At 33.6% G+C, this 23036-nt stretch overlaps 1 long non-coding RNA gene across 9 annotated transcripts in view; it reads right to left on the bottom strand.

Annotated features, from left to right (window-relative positions):
• Positions 1 to 23036, bottom strand: part of LOC109455360 (uncharacterized) — a 624916-nt gene that overhangs the window by 235523 nt on the left and 366357 nt on the right. For 2 of the 9 annotated variants that reach the window (XR_012494822.1, XR_012494823.1), the window contains one exon: positions 15007 to 15106. The exons of the other annotated variants lie outside the window; for them this stretch is intronic. This is a non-coding gene — a long non-coding RNA (uncharacterized LOC109455360). Of the gene's footprint in view, positions 1 to 15006; positions 15107 to 23036 lie in introns of those variants that run through there. 9 annotated transcript variants of the gene reach the window in all.

Here is a 23036-nt window from a genome sequence, read left to right as displayed (position 1 = left end):
GGATTTCATGATTCGCAATGTAAATTTTTTCCTTTCAAATAATCACAGTAAATTTGTAATGGAGGTCAAACATCTTACTTCATGAATTTAAAAAGTGAGCAACACAATGGATGAGGAAGTTCTAATTTTATAATGCAACCACAGTTCAACTTCAGTGATTTGGTTTCTTGCTTAATCTTTGAGACAACTCATATTACATGCTACTTTACACATGTGATTATTTTAGTTGTTTGTTTTCTTGTCCCATGAAATCCTTAGGAATGGCAGTAAGAGATAATATTTTTTCTGTAGTGGAGAAAAAATATCTATAGCTCATTTTACAAATACAAAGCTTGATTCTTTGGTATCACGTGCATATTTCAACTGGGGGGTGTCTATAGAGGGGAGAATGGAGTTTCCAGACCATAATTTTCCCTGCTTAGTGTCTTTTCGTATGCTTGTTTCTTCAAGACAAATATTTTTCAAAGAAAAATATTTTCTTTTAGGTTGGGGATGGATTTAGGTTTAGTTAGTGAAACTAAATGCTAAAGTAATAAACTAACATGATCTTGAAAAAAATAGATACCTCGTGCTAATTTTGTGTGAATACTTGGAGCAGATTTTGTATGCTATACACAGACTAACCATCTTTCAGATGGAAAAACTTAGTTTCTGCATACCTAAGGCTAGACTTAATGTATTTATTTAAAGAAGAAAAGAGTTCTGTGTGTTTAAAGTATGTAATTAGGAGTTACTCTTTCTTTAAAACAATCTAAGCCAAGTCCCATTGGCTCTATCCTCTAGATTAGATTATCCTCTGATGGTAAAGATGATGGTAAAGGTCATAGGAGATGTTAAAATGGTATTTGAATAGTCACATAACTTTAATCCAGATGAGAGATGTCTTCCCTTCCCTCAGTTCTGAAGATGAGAAATCTTTAAGTTTATTTGGAATATATATATATATATATATATATATATATATATATATATATATATATATATATATATTTGGAATCTATATCTATATCTATATACATATGTATCCATATCCATATGTATATATGTATATAGATATATATATGTACATATATATACATACACATATAATGTATATAGATATATATGGATATTTATAGATATATATGAATATACATAGATATTCTGAATATATGTATACTTTCCGTACTCTATACTTTCAGATACTATCAGTTATCTTTCCCATTCCAGACATATGTATAGTGTGGCCCACAGTGAAAGGGTATTTACCTTTGGTAAAAAGTTGTATGCAGTGATCAATAATCAGTGATTCATGCTTAAGTAAACATCATAGCCATTAGCTTAGAAATATTTGCAACATTCCATATTCTGCTTATTCAGTCATTATTCTGTATTCTCTGTTTCCAAAGAATCAGTTTAGTCATATGGTGTGATGATGCTAAGAGCCGGTTTAAGATCTTTAGACCCTAAATACCGTAAAAGAGAATTCACCCACACACATTCAAACCATGACCAGTACTAGACTATAAAATAAATGTTAGGAATTGCAACATTTCTGATTTTCTCATAGAAACTTTTATTTAAAAAATACGTAACATATATAAAATCATTTAAAATAAAGATTTAGTGTTCTTGTTGATTGAGCCCTAAGCACAACCTTGACCTTCCTCTTGGATGTTCCAGAGTGACAACATCTCAAACATCAATACTGCAGTAGCACAGACTTCAACATTTAATTGCTTTCCTTTCTGCCTCTTGAATATTTTAATTAGTAATCATCTTAATAGCTACATTTAAATGACCTAATATAGTCTTTAAACAACAGCCCAAATAAAGAAAATAAAAATGTTCTCCTTAAATGGAATTGTCAGCTTTGCTGAGCATTCAGAGTAGCTGAGTATATGGTGCTACTCTGAATTAGCTCTTTAGTTTTCATTAAAAGCATTATATTGAATAAGTTAAACATCTCTGATCCTAATTTAAAATGGTAATGAGAAACTGAAAATAAAAGGCAGTGCAATGAGGAATATCAGGGACACGCATGTCAAATTTAATAAAAGGATTCTTTATCCTTGCTTTAGCTTTGGCTTTATTATTTTGACCAAAAGTGAACATTGGGATCTAGATATAAAAGAGAAAGCTATAAAATGCAGTGTAATGACTTTAGAGATAAATGTATTGGTTCATGAATTACTTGGTATTGAAATTTTGAATCGCTTAGAAACCAAATTTCTAAAACCTACTAAAAAGACATAATTAATAATTCTACCTGAAACAATTTATTTTTGCAATTATTATTACAAATATTATATTATGATATGCTTTCATCAAATCACTTTGATAAAAAATTTTACAGATGGCTTTTTTAGAGTATTTTTGTGACTTTATTTCACTATATGGTAAGTGATGTTTATTTCTGTATTGCAACATTATCTAATATAAAATCGTTTAATGTAAAATGGCTTATCCAATATTCCACATGAAAAAGTGAAAGACATTACTTCCAAATTTCCCCAGAAGACGTAATCACTCCATAATGTACTAAGGCACGTTGTCTTTAAACTGATCACTAACATTATATACATTTTTTTGCATATTTTTGAGTCAAGTTGCATTAGAAGGCAAAGGTGTAATATAGGGCAGTGAAAACGAGGTTAGTTATAGTTTGAGATGTCAGTTTCATCTGACTGGCAAAACCCTTTCAACTGACAAAACCATCAAGGGCTTAGAACTGGGGCATAGGTAGGTGGATTATATGGCCACAAGAGGGCAGCAGATGGTCTGAAACTAATGAACTGAACTGATGCATGTGGAGTGATTACAATAGTGAAGGTTTTTTAGTTTAGAAAGAGTAGTTCCAACCTGAATATGAAAGAAGGAAGGGAGAGAGGGAGAGAGGGGGAAAGGAGGGGAGAAGAAAGGAGGGAAAAGGGGGAAGGAGGGTAGAAGGACGTAAGATGTGCCAAGAGGGGGAAAAAGATAAAAAAGATAAAGAAACACAGGTACTTTGTAAAAAGTGTTGTTTTTGAGTAAGAATGCTGGGTGTGCCCGTGTGTTTGTGTGTGTGTGTGTGTGTGTGTGTGTGTGTGTGTGTGTGTGAGTGTTACCAGTACATGAACTGCTGCTCGACTGCCCAAGGCCAAAACACATAGAAACTCCTACTTCTGCCCAAATCTACCTCCACAAAGTGCAATTAGTGGTAAACACCCTCCCCTACAAAAAATGAGCTTTTATCTGTGCAGTTCGTTCTTTTAACATACCATCATTTTTTCTCTCCTGAATAATTAACTCCATCAAAACACTGGTTTTTAAAAATCGAAGAGCATAATCCACCTGCTTCTGCCCTATGCCTCCATAGTCCTAATCCAGGACCAGTAATCTCACTTTTCTAATTTTATGTTTTTTTTTTAATCATTTTCAATTATTTCTTGTCACAGGTCATTTTTCTCAGATATGGTCAAGATACGTAGGGAATTCAATGTCTATATAATTAATCATCCACAGTTCTTCCCAAAAAACACAAGAAAATTAAAAAGACATAATTTACTATTAATAGTTTGCTTTCTCTATACAGTTAATCCCCCATTAAACCACCTTATCCTGTTTAGTAGGTTTTCCCTCAGTAATAATTAATTAGATTTAAATGATACCCAGGTTTAGATGGATATGTAACACCGCATATAGTAAATGGAGACTATTACAGCTTTCTTCAATGGAGGCACCATTCATTCATCTTTACATCTTGGCACATTCTTATTAAATAAATAAATGCTTAGAAAGTCACACAAAAAGCATAAGATCTGACTCAGTACAAAGTTTGGATTAGGAGTCACAGAAGAGGTCTCTATCACTCTAGTTCATTTTACAATTACATCAGACATCCAACTCTCACTAGAATTTGGAATAGAGACTATTTGCCCAGGTCTCTATTATCTGAGCTCAAAAGTCCAAGAAAAAAAAGGGAATTTAGAAAATTTATCTTAATTGCACTGATCAGTCTACTCCAACAATCATACCAATGCAAGAACACTCATTTGGTATATAGTCAATTTACCCTGCTTCCTTAGTCTGTCATTTACAGAGCTTTAAAAAGGGCCACAAGTCATCACAGCAAATATAGTTTTACCCCCTTCTTGTTTGCATCTGTTTTCTATTAGATAGTCTTGGCTACGAGCAGGAAAATGATGAAAGACTGGCATCAAAATGCTAAAAAGGATTTGTGAAGAAACTATGTAATGCATAAAGCTACAATAAATAGCCCATAGTTCACTAGGAGGGAAGAGCCATGCTTTGTGAAAGGAGAAATGACTTGCTAACTTTGAGAAAAACAATGAACGTTTATTATATGCCATGTATTCTTTACATATACTACATACATGTACTATATATATGTACATATATATATTACTTTATGTATATTACTTTACATATATTACTCACTTTAGTCTTAAAGCAACCCCATAATTTGGTCTTACTATATCAGTTTTATAATTGAAGAAAATAGACCAGGAAGTGTCAAGTAACTTGCTTAAAGTTATAGAGCTAGAAAGTGAAAAGCCTTACTGCAAAACCAGTCTTTTATAAGTTTTGGTCTCCCAGGTAGGAAGAATGAGGAAAACACACAAGCAGCTTTGATTATAACAATGCCTTACTTTTAGCCCTTTCGGTTAGGAGAATAGGAAGTTTAGCAAAAAGTAACTAGAGGCTACTAGAATGAGTAAGTTGAAAGTAGTTGCTTGAACCATATGAAAAGAGGGGTTATGTGTTTTGCAATGTAGCTTGAGAAATTAGTTCACAAGTAGCTAACAATTTCCCAATCCTATTCTAGACCTTTAATGTGTTTTTAAAATTTTATATAATTTTTTCTTTACTATTTTGCCTTTGCTGTGTCCAGCCAAAATCCTTAAATCAATGAAAATAAAATTGGACTGAGAGTCAGAATACATGGGTTCTAGAGCAAGTTTTTTTTTTCACCCTATAGACCAACTAGTCAAACTCAGTCATTTTAACACACACACACACACACACACACACACACGTATACATAGTTGTATATTTGTATTGTTTCTCATTATAGAACATACGAGGTTGGGTCACAAGTTTTCCTTCAGCTTTAATTTTTAAAATAATTATAATCTAGCACATTTGAATATGGCCTATGTTCTTTTTTACTCATTCCTTTGCTATGTGCTAATACTTAGGGAAAGACAGGCTTTCATCCTCTGGCGCCTGACCTTTCATCGGACATATCTCCACCACACAGCTGGCCTTCTTGGATGATGGATCCACAGGAATTGTTTCCATGTCCCAATTTCTAGTCTGTTCAGCTGATCCAGCTCTTGAAAGACACTTTTCCCATAGTAAAAACAAAGCTTTTAAGAGTGTATGTGTGTGTGTGTGTGTGTGTGTGTGAGAGAGAGAGAGAGAGAGAAAGAGAGATTGATTGATTATTAGATTAGTGAATTAGCCTATTTCTATTATTAATGCTGCCTTACCCTAGATCACCATGATTCAGAGTTTCTAAGTCATTATCCACTTGTCTTCCACTTTGCTATCTGTGGGGACAGAGCCAGGAGCGCAGTTTCCAGGCTCTCGGCCTCATGTGGAAAGGTGCTGGCTCAGATAGTAAATGGCCATCAACTGTGATTGGATGGCCATCAGCTGTGGCTAGTTGGCTGTCAGCTGTAACCAGTGAGCCATTGGCCACTAATATAACTGCTGTGGCTATGCTAGTAGGAAATTGGGGGCTAGCAAGAAGATGGTGGCTGAGCTAGCAAGAGCGGATTGCAGTTAGCATGAAGTATTGCAGCTAGCAAGTGAGGTTGGTTGGCAGAGAGAAGTGGATGGCAGGTTATGGATTCTGTGGCTCCTACATCCTGTGTTTCCAACCCAGCTGCCAGCGAGACTATAGAGGTATGGCTCCCCTACCTATGGCTCCGTGGGTGTTCCTTTTTGGTCTCACCATGTTCTGCGTTCTTATGTGGGGAGCGGGACCAGAGACCCCACAGGCTGCCCCACATGACACATGGCGCAGCGAGCAGGGTCTCCCACATGACAGTGTCTTAGTCGTCTTGGGCTGCTGTAACAAATTACCATATACTGGATGGCTTAAACAACAAACATTTATTCCTAACATCTGTGGAGACTGGGAAGTCCAAGATCAAGGTGCCTGCCAATTCAGTGTCCAGTGAGGGGCCTCTTCTGGTTTGCAGATAACAGTCTTCTTCCTACATCCTCACACAGTGGACAGAAAGGTCCACCTCCAAACACCATCCATTTAGGGATTATGGCTCCAACATAAGAATTTTAGTGGGGCACACACATTCAATTGATAGCACTAAGCATAGTGTGTGTGTGTGTGTGTGTGTGTGTGTGCATACTCCCATCTATTATTACTATTGTCATCATTATAATGTAGACTCTTATTAGTCTTCCGGACTGTTAAATCAACTCATAACTTATATCCTTTCCTCAGACTCTCTACACTCTAATCCATCTTCCATTCCAGAGAGCTGTCAGTGGAATTTTCCTCAGCATGACTCTGATTGTGTTACTTCCCTTCTCAAAAACCTTCAGTGATGACCAATTTTTACCAAATCAAATGTGAACACATGGCAAAATGATTAGGACTCTCTAGAGTCTGACCCATAAACAGCACACTCTTAAGAGGCAAAATGGAATTCAAGAATATTTAAGCTATGCTGAACACCAACAATTGTGTCCCTCATTTTCCTCATTTATAAAATTACATTAGACTACATAATCTTGTGAAGATAACTTTTCAGTTTTAACCTCTACTGCTCCATTTCAGAGACGTATATCACGAAAGAAGAACAAAACTACTGGCTATTGCTAGAATATGATTTGTATTTCTACACGCTTGTATTCATAACTCCATAACTCATAAACTGTCCTTCCAGCCAACATGTCGATCAAAACTCTGCCCGTCATTAGGATTCTGCTCGAACTACTGTCATAAGTTTTTTTTTCCTGCCTCCAAATCTCTTACAAAACCCATTGCATTCTCCATGTTTATATCTCAGCTCCTGTTTCAGTCAGGTTGGGCTACTACTATAATAAATACCATAGACTAGGTGGCTCCAATAACAAACATTTATTTCTCACAGTTTTGGAGGCCGGGAAGTCTAAGATCAAGGTGCTAGTAGATCTGGTATCTGGTGAGAGCCCACTTCCTTGTTTTTCATGGCCACCTTTTTGTTGTATACTCACACGCAGGGAGAGAAAGACAGAGGGAGGGAAGGAAGAAAGGAGGGAATGATCTCAAATGCCTTTTCTTATGAGGACACTAATCCCATTAGGAGGACTTCACCCTGATGATCTAAGTATCCCTGAGGTCCCATCTCCGAATTGCAACATATGGATTTGGGGTGAGTGCACAAACATTCAGTCTACAGCAGTTCCCCTATTCAAATTAAGAATCAAGTGTGTAGAAACCTTATTTCTTTCATCCTTTCATCTCCCTAAGATCTTGTTCAGTATAAGTTTTCAATAAATTAAATGACTTAACAAATTATAGGATATGAAAATCCAAACATAAGAGAGTTAAATTTCTGATACTTCAAATGAAATAAATATGCCTTGATGAAGTGCCAGAAGAAAGCTTACATACAACCCATGTGTTGGTTCATTGAGGCAGAGATCTGAAGGGTCACTGGCAGTTTATAGTCAGAGGGAGGGAAGAAAATTTCTAGGTGACTTGATCTGTTTTATCAGAAGAACTCCTTTGGAGCAAATAAAAACTCTAAAGAAATTACACTGAATATTCTCACTAATGAGACCTTGAAAAAAAAGTATTTGTAAGGGTCAAATTTATTTCTTAGAATGGTAAAAAAAAAAATCTATGATTATTCAATTTTAAAACATATATATATATATATATATATATATATATATATATATATATATATATATAATGGCATTTATTACAGCACATGTATTTAATTAAAAATAAAAAATTGATAAGGACACATCTTTAAAGAATTTATGAGAATACATGTTTTGACTTCTGTAACAATGAAGAACTGAATATAAAAAGAAGTTACTTAGATATGTCATGTAATAAATATATGTCACCTATGTCACCTTTCCTCTTCCAACACTGGAAATAAATGATGCTCATAACTCTTGGAAATACTCTCTTAATTCATAATTTGTAAAAGTTAACCAAAGTAAGTCTTGGAAATATGCGTTTGCTCACTTGCCTTCCCAAAAAGAGTAAAAAGTTTAACATTAAATTTAATAACAACCAAAGAACAAGGCAGGTTTCACAGAACTATGTCAGAAATAACAGTTAATTTTTTCAGAAAAATGACATTTTAGATTAAAAAAAACATAAATACACAGTAGGAGACAATTTTCTTCCGAATATTCTAATTCATCCTTTGCCTTTGGGATCTCTCCTACCTCCAAACCTTGTCTTCACACTCCATTCCTCCTCACTAGCCATGGCTTTCCTAGGGCCTTAGGAAAAAGTAAAAGAGATAGAGACCACTCTGCCTTAGCATGTTTTCCCAAAATTTCTCAAGCTCACTATGACTTCCAGCATCATAGGAGAATATACAACCTAAGTTCAAAGGAGTATATTTGATTGTTTTATATAAAAAATTAAAACCCTTTAGCCAACAAATTTAACCTCCCTTTTCATTAAAATATTTTCAGATATATGAAATTATTTAAATAAAATTATAATAAGTCTGAAAATACTGTCCAAAAAGATGTAGCAAAGGCATTCCAGACAATTTTAATGCTGTACTAGAGCTCTTGGCTGTCTGTCCAGGTTATGCTAAGCCATCCCTTAAGTCATATATTCATCTTTCAATTAGGTATATTTTCAGAACTCCAGATGAATCTGACATGACCCTTTGCTGTGCTCTATAGACACATGGATATAGTAACCTACTGTCTAATTGCCTTTGTTCTTTGAAAAGTCTATGTTATTGCATCCTTGCCATCTTATCCCAGTATCCTTGTGACCAAAAGCATATATCTTCTGGATAGCAGTAATGTGTTACCTATGATAACGGGGGCGGGGGGTGGGGGGGTGGGAGATGAGGGTAAGGGGGATCGAATATATGGTGATGGAAGGAGAACTGACTCTGGGTGATGAACACACAATGGGATATATAGATGATGTAATACAGAATTGTACACCTGAAATCTATGTAATTTTACTAACAATTGTCACCCCAATAAATTTAATAAAAAAAAAGAAAAAAAGAAAAAAAAGAAAAACAGGCTGGCACCAATAGGCTGAGATGTAGATTTCCAATCAGATATATTCTGTACTTGTCACACAAAACTTGAATGTCCCCTTATATTAAACTTTTCTTTTGTAAATGTGAACTTGTTTGTTTAAATTAGAAAACAAAACTGTTTTTACATGTAATGTGTATAATATCATTTAAAGTAGACTATTACAAGTTAAAGATTCATATTTTAAAATGTAGAGCAAGTTCTAAAAAAAAGAAATTAAACAAAGAGATATGGTAAATAAACCAATCAGTAAGTTAGAATGGGGAAATCCAAATTTCTTCAATTAATGTAGAGTAAGGCAGGAAGAAAAGATAGAAGAACAGATAGGAAAAAAATTATAGACAAAGAGCATAGTGTAGATATTCATATCTACCTAACAAACTTGGTATTACATTAAATGTAAATGATCTAAGTACCTCAATTAAAGGACAGATTAACACGTGGGATAAAAAGAGCAAGACCTATTTGCTCTCTATGAGAAAGTGATTTTTAATACAAATAAATAAGTTGAAAGTAAAATCTGGAAAAGAGATAGTCCTTGCGAACGTTAATCATAAGAAAATTGGAAGGGTTCTGTAAATATCAGACAAAATAGACTTCAAAATAAAGGATGTTATGAGGATAAAAAAGGATAATTTATAACGATTGAAGGGTCAACTCATTAAGAGAACCTGAAAATTCTAAGTGTGTATGTATCCAGTAACAAATCTCCAAAATTTGTTGAAGCAAAATATAACAGAACTGAAAGGAGAAATAAACATCCACATTGCAGTTAGAGACTTTAACACTCTTGATAGAAAATAAGGAATGATGTAGAAGACCTGAACAACACTGCTTACCATCTTGATCTAACTGACATTATAGAATACTCTACCTTACATCATCAGAATATGCATTCGTTCCAAGAACATATGAAATATTCATAAAGAGAGACCATAAACAATCTCAATATATTGCAATCATGACAGCATTTTTTCTGACTAAATTGAAAGTAAAATAGAAGACAATAACAAAAAATATGCATAGAAAATCCTATTATCTAGAAATTTTCAAACACAAGTTTAAATAACTCATGGTTCAAAGAAGATTGCAAAAGAAATTAGAAAATATCTTGTACTGAAGGAAAATGAAAACACAGTATGTCAAAATGTGAAGGATGATGCTAAAGCAATATGTATAGGAAAAAAGTTATTTTAATTTTAAATGCATAGATTCAAAAAGAAGGGTCTCAGACCAATGATCTAAGTTTCCACGTGACTAAACTAAAAAGGCAGAGGAAATCAAGCACATAGTAAGCAAAAGTTCAAAAATATTAAAAATATAAGAGCAAACAAATATAATAGACAAAAAATGGAGAAAATCAATGAAACCTTACAAAAGATCAATAAAATTGGTAAATATCTTGCTAGATTTATTTTGAAAAAGAAAGGAAAAAATAACCATGTTGTTAATAAAGGATAGGATATTACACATTTTACAGATATTAAACGAATAAAATACTTATATAAAAACCATGTCAATAAATTTGAAAACTCAGATGAAATAGACTAATTCCTTAAAGACATATTACCAAACTGATTCAGAAAGAAATGGAAAATCTGAGTATTCCTATATCTACTAAAGAAATTGAATTTTAGTTAAAAAACTTTCCCACAAAGAAAAGACAAGCACCAGTTGTCTGTACTAACCAATTTCATCAAGCATTTAAGGAGATTTTACACCAATCCTCCACAAACTCTATCAGCTAATTGAGGAGAAAGGAAACATTTCAGTGAGTTTTATAAGGAAAGCATTACTCTGTTACCAAAATCAGACAAAGACATTACAAGAAAATAAAAATCCCTTCCAATACCTTCATGCACATAGATGCAAAAAGTCTTTCACAAAATATCAGCAAATGAAAACCAACAATGTATAAAAAGCATAAGACATCATAAGATTTATTTGAAGAATACAAGTTTGCTTTGAGAGTAAAACTATGGTTCAAGAACTAATACATGATATTGTAAATGGCAGAATTTCCTTCTTTTTAAACACTGAATAATATTCCACATTTTCTTCATCCATTTATCTGCTAATGGACACTTGGGTTGTTTTCATATTTTGACTATAGTGAATAGTGTTAGAATAAACATGAGGGTGCAGGTCAGGTATCTATCTCTTCGAGAACTTCATTTCATCTATTTTGGATACACATCCAAAGTGAGACTATTGGATTATTTTTAAATTTTTGAAGAACTTCCATACTGTTTTCCATAGCTGCTGTACCATTTTACATTTCCACAGTGTACAAAGATTCCAGTTTCTCCACAACTTTACCAACACTTCTTTATGCTAAGTGAAATAAGCCAATCACAGAAGGATTGATACTGCATGATTCCACTTATATGAGGTATCTGAAATAGTCAAACTCATAGAACCAGAGACTACAACAGTGATTGCCAGGGGCTTGGGGGTGGGAGAAATGGGGAGGTATTATTCAATGGGTATAAAGTGTCAGTTATGCTAAATGAGTAAGTTCTAGAGATCTGCTGAACCACATACTAGTGCCTAGAGTTAAAAATACAATATTGTGCATGTCAAAATTTGTTAAAAGTATAGCACTCATGCTATGTTTCTTATCCTGCTCCCTCCAAAAAAGGATTCAAGAAAGTTTGGTAGGTTTTGGATATATCTGTTATTTTGACTGTGGTGATGGTATCATGAGTGTGTTTCTATGCCAAACTTCATCAAATTGTACACATTAAATAAATTCAGTTGTCTGTACATCAAAGAACTGTTGAAAATAATGATAACAGAAACTATCTTAAAAGTTGTTGTAAGTTTTGAATGACGTAATGCTTGTTCCACGCTTAGCACAACATCTGGCTTAGGATAATCATTCAAAAATCACACAATGAAATAAAATAAATAAAATACTTCTAATAAAGAGAAAAACTAATAAATGAGTTTATCTAGATTGTAGAACACTGGGTCAGCATACAAAAATATTTAAATTTCTATATCCTAGAAAAACATAGAAATCAAAATTTAAAAAATACTTACAACATCCAAAACCATAAAATATTTATGAATAAATTAGCAATTTATTTAAGAACTGCACACTTAATACTGTAAAATATTGCTTAGAAAATATAAAATCTAAGTAAGTGGAGAGAAATATCATGTTGATGAATCAGAATATTCAACAATTTAAGTTAAAATATTTAGTCTCCCAAATTGAACTCCAGATTCTATACATTGCAAAAAAAATTTGAGCGTTTTTTTTTTAACTTAATAAGCTGACACTAAAATTTATATAAAAATGTAAAGGATCAAGAATAATTAAACAATTTTGATGAAGAACAAAAGTGAAAGAATTACACTACTTGATTTTAAGATTTACTCCAAAGTTACAACAATCAAGACAATGTGGTACTGCCTTAAAGACAGATACAGATTAATGGAACAGAAGACACCAGAAATAAACCAACAAAAATATTTACTTGATTTTTGATAAGTTGCTAACGCAGTTCATTGAAGAAAAGATGGTGTTTTTCCACAAATAGTTATGGAATAACTGAATATCGACATAGGAAAAAAACCACTCAAATCTTACCTTATACCACACAAAAATTAACTGAAATGAATGTAGACTTAAACATAAAAAACTATAAAATTTCTAGGAGAAAATCTTCATGACCTTGAGGAAGACAAATATTTATTGGTGAGTTCACAAAAAGAAATAACAAGAAGAAACAATAAGTTTAGCTTCATGAAATTAAAAAAACACAACTTCTTTGAAAGACATTTTTAGAAAAATTAAAAGGCATGACACTAACTAGGAGAAAATATTTGCAACGCATTTCTGGAAACGAGCTTGTATCCAGAATCTTTAAAGAACTCCCATGTGTCAATAGAAAAAATATAAAAATAGTTAAGAATAGGCAAAAATATTAAAAATATGGAGAAGACTTCACAAAGAAGATACACAAATGGCTGATGTACACAGAAGATGTTCAACATCATGAATCCCCAGGGAAATGCAAATTTAATTGCAGTGAATATCACTTTACAATCATTAGAAGGGCTAAACTTAAAAAGATTCTCAATATCAAATGTTGGCTAGAATGTGGAACAAGTGAAACTCTTACACATTGCAAGTGGAAATGCAAAGTGGTACAGCTACATTAGCAGTTTGGGAATTTCTAATAAAGTTCAGCATAATCTTATCAGATATTTACTCAAAGAAATGAAAATGTAAGTCCAAACAAAGGTTTGTTTGTACACTGATGATTATAACCACTTTATTCGTTATAGACAGAAATGAGAAACAACCCAAAAGAGCATCAACAAGTACTAGTAAATGGATAAACAAAATGTGGTATATCCATATGAACATTACTAAGCAATGACAAGAACAAGCTACATATACAGTGACATAACATGCTCAGAAAAAAAGTTAGATACAAAAGAATACATGTGATGCTATTTAAAACTGCAGGATAGACAAAACTAATATGTTGATTGACAGCAGACCAATGGTCATCGGAAGCCAGAAGGATGAGGGAAGATTGACTAGGAAGGGGTACAAGGAGTTCCGTTGGAGTCACGAGATGTTCTATGTCTCGATTAGTCTACAAATTTAGCAGTATTATTGACTGCACTTAAAATCTGTGCACTTATTGTTCGTAAATTAAACCTCAACAAAGTTTATTAAAACTGTTCCCATAAAAAAATCAGAGCAGAAATAACATAGCAAGTACTTCTGTTATATAATGGTCTTATTACTTCAGAGCCCATAAAGTTAGTACAACCCAAAACCAAACACTTGTGAAGTACATCTAAAATAAACGAATAATAGTTGAGAGAAAAACAGTCCAACTAATACATTAACCAATTATGAAATAAAATTCCCTAGAAATATTCCAAACTGATGACGCTTCAGAATTGCAATAATCTAATACTGAGAACATCTTGCATTTTTTTTTATCTCAAAAAAAGAGACTGTTCTCCTTAGTAAGTTATGAATCATAAAGGAAAAACCCAGGGAGTTTTAGAGGTCTGGTTCTACCTACTGTAGAATGAGCAAACGGCCAAGTTCTTTGTATATTCAGTAATACCCTTGTTCGACACACGGGCTTTTCTCCTGTCAGCATTCAATAAGTACAAAAAACACTAATCTTGATAATTGTCAGGCAACTTGGAGGAAATTTAATTTTACTTAGAAATATAAGAGGATGTTTTAAATCTGCAACCTGTACGAAGAAGAAAAAGCAGGCAAATATATAAAAAGCCCACCACCTTCACCCCTTTGTATTCTCAAACTATCCCTTTTTTCAAGAGCATGGCAAAGGAGAAATATACCACTTATTTTCTGAACTGGAAACAGACACAGCGAGAAAGCAGACCATGAAGCAGAGACTCTGTGAGTGCCTTGTACAGTTCATCAGTGCACAGAGATCTGGCCTCTAATGAAGCCATTTACATGCAGATGCAGGCCTGGGTGTGTGGACACCATTCCCAACTCTGAGAATTGTTGTTTCATCTAATCAAAAGAAATTTGCACATGAATGTCACATCCGTGTTCATTAACCCCACAGCTTTCTCAATATTGCTTCTCTATTATTCCTAACAAAAGTGCAAACCTTCATATGATTAGGTACCCCACTTCAGCTCTTTATTTTCCTCCCATCCCCAACCCAGGCCGGCATCTGAATGTAAAACTGAATGTGGATCTGTAAGACTGAATAATTGCAAGTATACTTACTGGAAAGCAACCCAAGCACCTTTTTCACATTGATTGGTCTATATAGACAGACACACTCCTTTCCCCAATGAAGAAGCGTCTTCTATGATGACAGTCTTATCATCACTGAAAATATGAAAACATTCTTCAGGGTGGGCATCCCAAAGCAATAAGTTTAATTGTCAACTTGATTTTCATGTGCAAACAATATGAAAGTCACAGATGCGTCTGGTGGCAAATATTAGTCACACATTACACTGAAACACAAAGGCTATTACAAAGGTATTTGCAGCAAGTCCTAAAAGCAAAATTCACTGTTGGCAGTTGATACAGGTCCATTACACACTTAATAAGAATGACCTCCGCTGTCAATTGTGCGCATGGTAACTGCACAGAACTCACGCGAATGATCACGCTGCACTGCCTTCTCATAGGGGACAAACAGGATGTGTAATATTTGCACCTACTCTTATTATCAAAGACGACCCTGAGCCTGGACCTTCCAATACATGTAATAAATGTATAGTAATAAATGTACTGAAATTGTTTACTTTGCTAGTAATAGCAAACTGAGTTTCTCTTTCTATAGAATTAGAAGAGCAAGAATAACTCAGCTTTGTTAATGCAATTCAGCAGTGACCTGCCTGGAAGTCTGGGGCTGAGAGGCCAGGCGGATCTTCCTGCCCACTCAGTATCTGGCCTTTTTGCTGAAGCTGCCAACAATGGTCTTAATTAGTGCCAATTATGATTTTTAAAAAAATGTGGACACTTGCATAATGTGAACTAGATGGAGAGTCCTCCCACATTTTCTATCAACTATCAAACAACTGTCAGAGATTGACAAATTTTAGGAGCTATTGTTTCAGGAAAGATTCAGATTACTGGCCTGGAGGAGTATTACTGCATATCACATTTGTATTAATACTCTAAATCATCCAGACCCCTATGAGTTCCTCTTCTAAATCTCTATGCTTATTTTCAGAAAACAAAAGCAAACAAAGAAAAACAGCTTATAAGATCCCCCATAAAACAAGTACACAAACCAAAGTATGTTGCTGTGTTCTGAGTCGGTCAAATGACTTCAAAAATTGTAATCACTTGATGATTAGTATTGAAGAATTGGCCATAACCATGAGATCCAGCATGTTCTGCTATGAAAGGGCACACTTTACATTAAAATGACAACTATAGAGTCCTGCATTCTTAAGGGAAAAGCTAAAGTTTCAGCCCAGTGGTTTTGCAATGGTGTTCATGGATACATCACAGAGGCCACTGTAGAGGCTTAAAAAAGAAGGTGAGAGTTCACCCCCCACAACATTTCCCCAATTGCCATCTAGAATACTACATTCCTGTAACTACAAATATACATAAGGTGCATTGTTAAGAAAGTTTCTGCAGCTAAAAGAATTTGAAATCATTGGCACACGGGTATGCAGAAGAAGACAAGAAAGAGGAAAAGGAGAAACAAGAAGAAATTACCTATTATGAAAGAAATTATCACTTATGAAAGTAAAAGAGATGGAAAATGGCACTGTCACATTTACTAGTGGCAGATACGCTTCCACAGAATCGTTTTATTGCTCCAGTTGATGGGAATGCAGTAAAACAACTGTTGGATTCCATTTTCAATTGTTGCTTAGTCTGTGAGAATGTTCAGCAAGCAGATTTGCAAAAACTTTGGAACAGCCCATCTGTTCATTTTAAAGGATGAACGAAAAGGAAGGTAATTAGGAAAAAAGAAGGGAGAGAGGAGATGAAGTATTGGGAGAATTTCTTGTTTCATATTTGTAACTTACAGCTTTAAATAAAAACGCTGGAATTCTGAAATGGTAGTGTAGAGAAAAATTCCAGAGAAAATGATTCAAGAAGCAAAAATACATATTATATTTATAAATAATTTCATGTTTCTATAAGCTCTTATAGCTGACACTTTATTCGGAGTTTCAGAATTCATAAAAACCACAAAAAAACCATTCATTAATTCATTCATTTATTCAACGGTTATTAAATAGCAACTAGATCCTTGACACTAGATCCAAAGCACATTCAGTGCAAAGAAAAAACCAGACAGCCGACAAGTACAATGTAGAGTACTAAATGAATTGATAGCAGTAGGCACAGCATACTATGGGAATATTCAGCCTAGACATCATAGAAATCTTTTTTGATGAAATTATGTTTAGAAAAGAAAAGTTAGTAAGTAGAGAAAGAGGAGAAAGTTAATTCAATTTGGGAGTATGACTGAAAAACAGGCTATATCTGTGGGCTAATGGGAAAGGGGATATTGAATACGAGGTTAATAATTTAGTCTTGAAACTAATTTTTCTCAAAATATTGTTAAAATATTTACTATAGCCAAATGGTACCTTTTCTTAAAAGAAAGCACTGAAATGCTAAATATAGTCACAGATCAAAAGTCATGTTTTATTTCAGTTTTTTAAAAGAGCAGCATCTATTTGGTCTTATGTTGGCTACAGTTACCTTCTGAGGAATAATTTGCTAAGTAATTCCAAATAAAAACTGAAAAGAGATGAGGAGAATATCCCATAAATGCACAATAAATTAGCATCTCTGTTGTTTTGACCTTGAAGAGATCAAAATCGAAGTTGCAGGACAGGGGAATCTTGTTGGGGGAACACCAAACCTCTCACTATAGCAGTCTGCCATCATTTCTCACTATCAAGTCCATGGAAACTTCCTATAGGAGGTGCGCCATAACAAATGAATTCTATGTTCAATTAATTTTGAAACCATTTTGTTCCATAACTCTTTTTGGAAATTTACAGCGCATATAAAAAATACTAAAAGTTATATGTCTTTCTTTAAAGACTTTCTTTAAAGAGTCTTTAACCCTGTATAACTCTGTACTTCCCCAAATTGTTTTACTCCAGAACAATGTATTTATGTAACTCTCAAGCTCGTAATATTCTAAGGAACCAGAGCATTTTTGGAAAACACTCTGTGAAATTCTTGATTCTGTCTCAAGTATTTGCCTGAAATAAAATTGATAAAGGAAACATTATGCAGCTCATCCCTGGACGCCACTGTGCACAACAACTATGGGTAGGTAGAGAAACACATTTTCCAAATATTCAAAGCTTCTCCATGCTGTACTAAATTTTAAAATTACAATTTCTAACCCAACATGAAGTCTGCAGTTACTAAGGATGCACACAAACCTCTATCTACTCTGTCCATCCCTTATTAATGTTCTATTTCCATGACTTTTCATTGCATTGAATTTTTTCAGAACACCACAACATTTGACAACACCAAGAACTGTCACATTGAAACACTCCCTTCCTTTTCTCGTTTTCCAGTGACATTGTGGTTTCCTCCGTTCTCCAACTTCGTGCCCATTGACCAGTTTTCTCTAGGTGATTGCTGTTTTATCTTCCTCCCTTTCTGGTTTTTAATTATCTTCCAAGGCTCAGGTGTGCCTGTCTACTTTCTGCTTTCTTCATTTTCTAACTGATCATCTCCAAGAGCTTAAAATATAACTGGATGATCTTTAAATGTATATTTTTAGCTTCTTTTTCACATAAGCTCCATCTTCATATTTTGGGTATCTTTCATAGTCCCCAAATCTAATATTCAATACTAAAATCATCATTGATTTCATCACTGAAAGCACTGATTTTCGTTTAAATAAATTTTCAGGCTTGAAATTTTGACAATATTTTCCTTCTTTCCTTATATCCACCTAAACATCAAATGTTGATCATGTGTCTTTCACCCATCTATTCTTTCCACTCTAATCATCCTCTCAAGTGTATGCAGTCATATATGCTTCCTTTCTCCCTATGTCTCATCTCCACACACTCACACAATGATCTTCCTAAATACAGAAGTGTTTATGTCAATATCTTACCACAAATTATTTTATGAATATTTATTTTTGGAAAATACTGTGTGCTACAAAATAGATACTCCATGTACAAAGTTTGTAAATCCAGAAAAGAATAAAAGAAAAGAATCACCCAGAATATTCCTCATCCATTGCTAACCGATGAATATTTTTCTATTTTTTGATACTACCAGTATCTGGTTTTAGTCTATTTATTAAATAAAATTATGTTTTTGTGTATTAAATACTCTTTTTTAAAACATGGGATTAAAAGAGAATTTCATGAATCCTAAGTCATTTAACTGTACCCCTATTGTTGGACATTTAGGCAAAATTAAGTTTCTCAATATCATTAATAGCATTTTAGAACATTCAGTTTTAAATCATCTCTGTATTTTTTCTCCCATCAGGTTAAAATTCCTAGAAGTAGAAATTTTGGGTCAAAGGATATGAAAACTTTCAGAATACTGAACCAATTTTTACTAGCATCATCAGGGTAGGATTTCTTCTAAAACTTCTCATAATTTTCATAGTGCTCATTGTGTAAATTCTAAAACCTCAGCTTGGCTTTCAAAACTCTATCTGACCTATTTCACACCACTATAAATATTCCATTGAGACCATTATAGTTTACTGACTCTCTCGTAAATATAACACACTGTTTCTTGATCTCAAGCTTCTTTTTATGTTATTCTTTGATTCAGAATGCTTTTTATCTTCTCCTTCGGTCTGTCTATACAAATCATGCCTATTCTCCTCAACTCGTGCTTATATGACATATCTACAATTGGCTTTCCTTCATAAATTGCTTTCCCTTTCTCTGAACTCCTGTGTCCTCAAATATTTTATTTTCATTTGAATTATTGATTAGTTTGTATAAATTTTTATCTGAGTTTTACTATGAGGTTATCCCCCCTCTCTAAAGCTACTTTCAATGTTTGAACATTTAACAAGTTACTATGCATCTTTTAAGGCTCAGTGAATATTTGTTGAATGAATAATAAATAATAGTTAATAACATAACATCCTATTCATTAGTGAAACATCTAGCTAATGTTATATTCATTTGATTGGTTAGTTGTTCCCTGACAGTTGAAATTTTAGCAAGATATTATAAGAAGTCACCAAGTAAAACTTTGTTTTCTGAATGTTTTCTTTTCTCAATTTCTTTGCCTTTGTATGTTATGAGAACTTAAAGCATTTAAATTTCAATCAGCTTCCATCCTGAACCAACTCCAAAGTAAGCCTTACAGTGTACTCTTAAAGTTATCCTTCCAAACATGTTATACTTAGGAACTGAGAATATCATTAGAGGTAATAAAAATAAAAAATAGTTAATGCTGGCAGTAACAGTAACTAATTTTAACAAAAGTTTTGAGGCTTACTACAAAATTAGAAAAAGGATAGAATTTGATTCATAAGTACATTCATGTCATTAGGATATAAGTATAAGATTTGTTTCTAAAAAAACAACAACAAGATTTGTTTCTACAATCCCTTACTGTGTAAATTTGTGATACTTTAAATATTATGTACATTATTGGCTCCTTCAATTTGAATAACATTAATTCAGATCTTGAATTGATGACTAAAATTACTTTGTTAAGTTTTTTATTAGAATAACACATAAATGAAATTTTATTTCATCGTACAAGACCTTTAGCAACCATTAAGAGAAAAATAAGTTATTCTGGGTTTTCTGATAGTGGAATTTTAGGAAGCATTAAGCTCATATAATAAAAGCAGTTAAAGGATTATTCCTACCTTAATATGATAATTCTGGCTATATTTTTTCAACACAATTTTTGAGATAGAGACTTCTAACTAAACTCTGTCTCATGTAACACAAGTTTGATTATCTCAAAATGTCAAGTTATTCAAAAAATTGAAACATAATCCTTTAAGATATCAGCACATTCCAATTTTTATCTATTTTTATCTGATCAGAGGTTTTGTGTTTTTTTTGTTTTGTTGTTTTTTTTCCCCTAATGATTTCTAAAACAGTCCTGGAAAAGCACTTGGTTCCACCCTTAAATGATTACCCATCATCATGAAGATATTTGGAAGTGCAGCTTTAACTTCCAATTGTGTTTCTCTTTAACAACTCAAAGCGAATCAGGACAATCTAGTTTAACCCCATAGAGACACAGACAAACTCCAACAGGTAAGTTACCTGATGTTAAAGAACTAGAGATTTCACTTTGCCTCGAACTTCTCCAATTTTTGTTCTAATCTTGTGAAGATATACATCCCTCACCACCTAAGTTAGGGCCATAATATAGAATGAGGGAATTCCTGGAGCAGACCGTTAAATCCTTGGCCTAAAACTCCTTAATGAAGTTCTAGTTTGTCATATAGACATGTTAGTTAAGGTTTGCATTTTTATCTTTAATAGTTTATCTACCAGAGACAGTTGAAGAATGAGAACAAATGCTCAGGAGAGCTAAATCTCTGATTTATATTTGGAAGAGGACTGACTTTCTATGTCCCAAAGATTTTGCAACAGTTTTCAATGTGTTATCTCTTTAATCCTGGAAATATGACTGTGAATTCGATTATTTTATGCCAATTTTTATAAATGCATACAGTAAAGCTGAAAAAAGATAGTTTAGTATAATCATAAAGAGAAGTGACACAATAAGTCAGGATCTAAGGCAGTAATTTGACTATGAATTTTAGGAAAATGAATAGAGACATTTCCCCTTAAAAAGGATCATAGAAAACCAAATGGAAAAAAAAAAGGAGAATGCTTGCTTTGTTTTTGATCCTGGACTAGAATTCTCTAACATCTCAATGCTGATCTGAATAGGCTGCAATTCCAGGTCCAAGGACTGAATCCAACCAGCACCTGGGCATGCTACTGAGTCATCTGTGTGAGGCTTCTTGCTGCCTTGAAAGGACCCTAGGCCTAGAACAGAAAGTACTTTCAGGGAAAGAGTGACATTGACTTGACCTATTCCCCAGCTGCCCGGAGAGTAGTTCACACACAGGTTTAAGACTGTGTGCCTATCCAAAGGAAGCGATGGATGAATTGCTCATTCATCATCCCACCGTCTATAATTCAGAGTTGCTCTATGTGAGGGTGCTCTATGAATCCTCAGTAATATCAAAAAGGCCAGAGTTGTACAAACAAGACAACTTTGTCCCCCACCCTCCTGTGCAAGAAAGCTTACAATGTCTGTCTCTTTCTAGGTTGCTATGGATCCATGCTAATGAAAAGATGAATAAGGGCGTATGTTAATGAGGAGTCAAATACAAATTGAATGTAAATAAAAGGGGTGCCTTCTAGTCATAAAAAATACTTGGAAGTGATTTTTCTTCCCTCATCTCTCCCTCAGAATTCACTTGCTCATGAATTGTTGAGAGAATGAATCATTGATACTGAAGATATTTTGGGTCTACGTGCATGTGAAAAGAAACAAACTGTATGTGCTTAAATTGTGAATATAAAAGGTGCAAATAACCTGTTACTGTTTCATATGCTTAACCAGAACTTCCAGAGTTTAAATAATAAATTACTAGTGTTCATGACTATATAAAAAGTCATATTTTTTTTCAACTTAGAAGCTTTCCTATATTTCTAGTAATGTAGGAAAAATTTAAAATATTGCTTTTCTAGTTTTCTCTCATACATGCAAATTCACTAATTAAAATTGAAAAATTCTTCTTTCACAATGTTTTGTTTGTTTGAATTTGACAAAAGGTGTGAGAAAAAGATTAAATCTCTTCAGAAGGCTGTATAATTATCAGCATAGCTCTTAATTTTTAATTCTTTTTCCATAAGATTCCTAGTAACTTATCACTTACATACATTAATCCTATATTGATCATCTCTATATTAATCCATCAAATAGAGCAAATGCATTAATATGGCATTGGGCTATGCTACAAGTAGCCTGCAGATATTTTAAGTGTCCTACAGTATATTATTTATAAACAAATAAACAGACAAACATGAACAGATGAAAATTGGTGTTCAATTCTTACTTGAAATGTTCCAAGAATAACAGGGAAAAGAAAATGCATGATAATGCCTAGCAATCTATACAAGGTCTCCTATAATTAAATTCAGGCTAATATAGAAAGTCAAGACCATGAGGAAACATTTATCGGTAGCCAACCTCCTGCCCACAATGCCAAAGCCATGCTTTTCAGACAGATAACCATCTCTGAATAATGGCAAAATAAAGTAGAGGAAATGAGCTGTAT

This window comes from Rhinolophus sinicus, linkage group LG03 (genome assembly GCF_036562045.2).
Source record: "Rhinolophus sinicus isolate RSC01 linkage group LG03, ASM3656204v1, whole genome shotgun sequence".
Classification (NCBI taxonomy): Eukaryota; Metazoa; Chordata; class Mammalia; order Chiroptera; family Rhinolophidae; genus Rhinolophus; species Rhinolophus sinicus.
The sequence above is the reverse complement of the archived record's forward strand: the minus strand, read 5'-3'. Positions and strand labels throughout refer to the sequence as shown.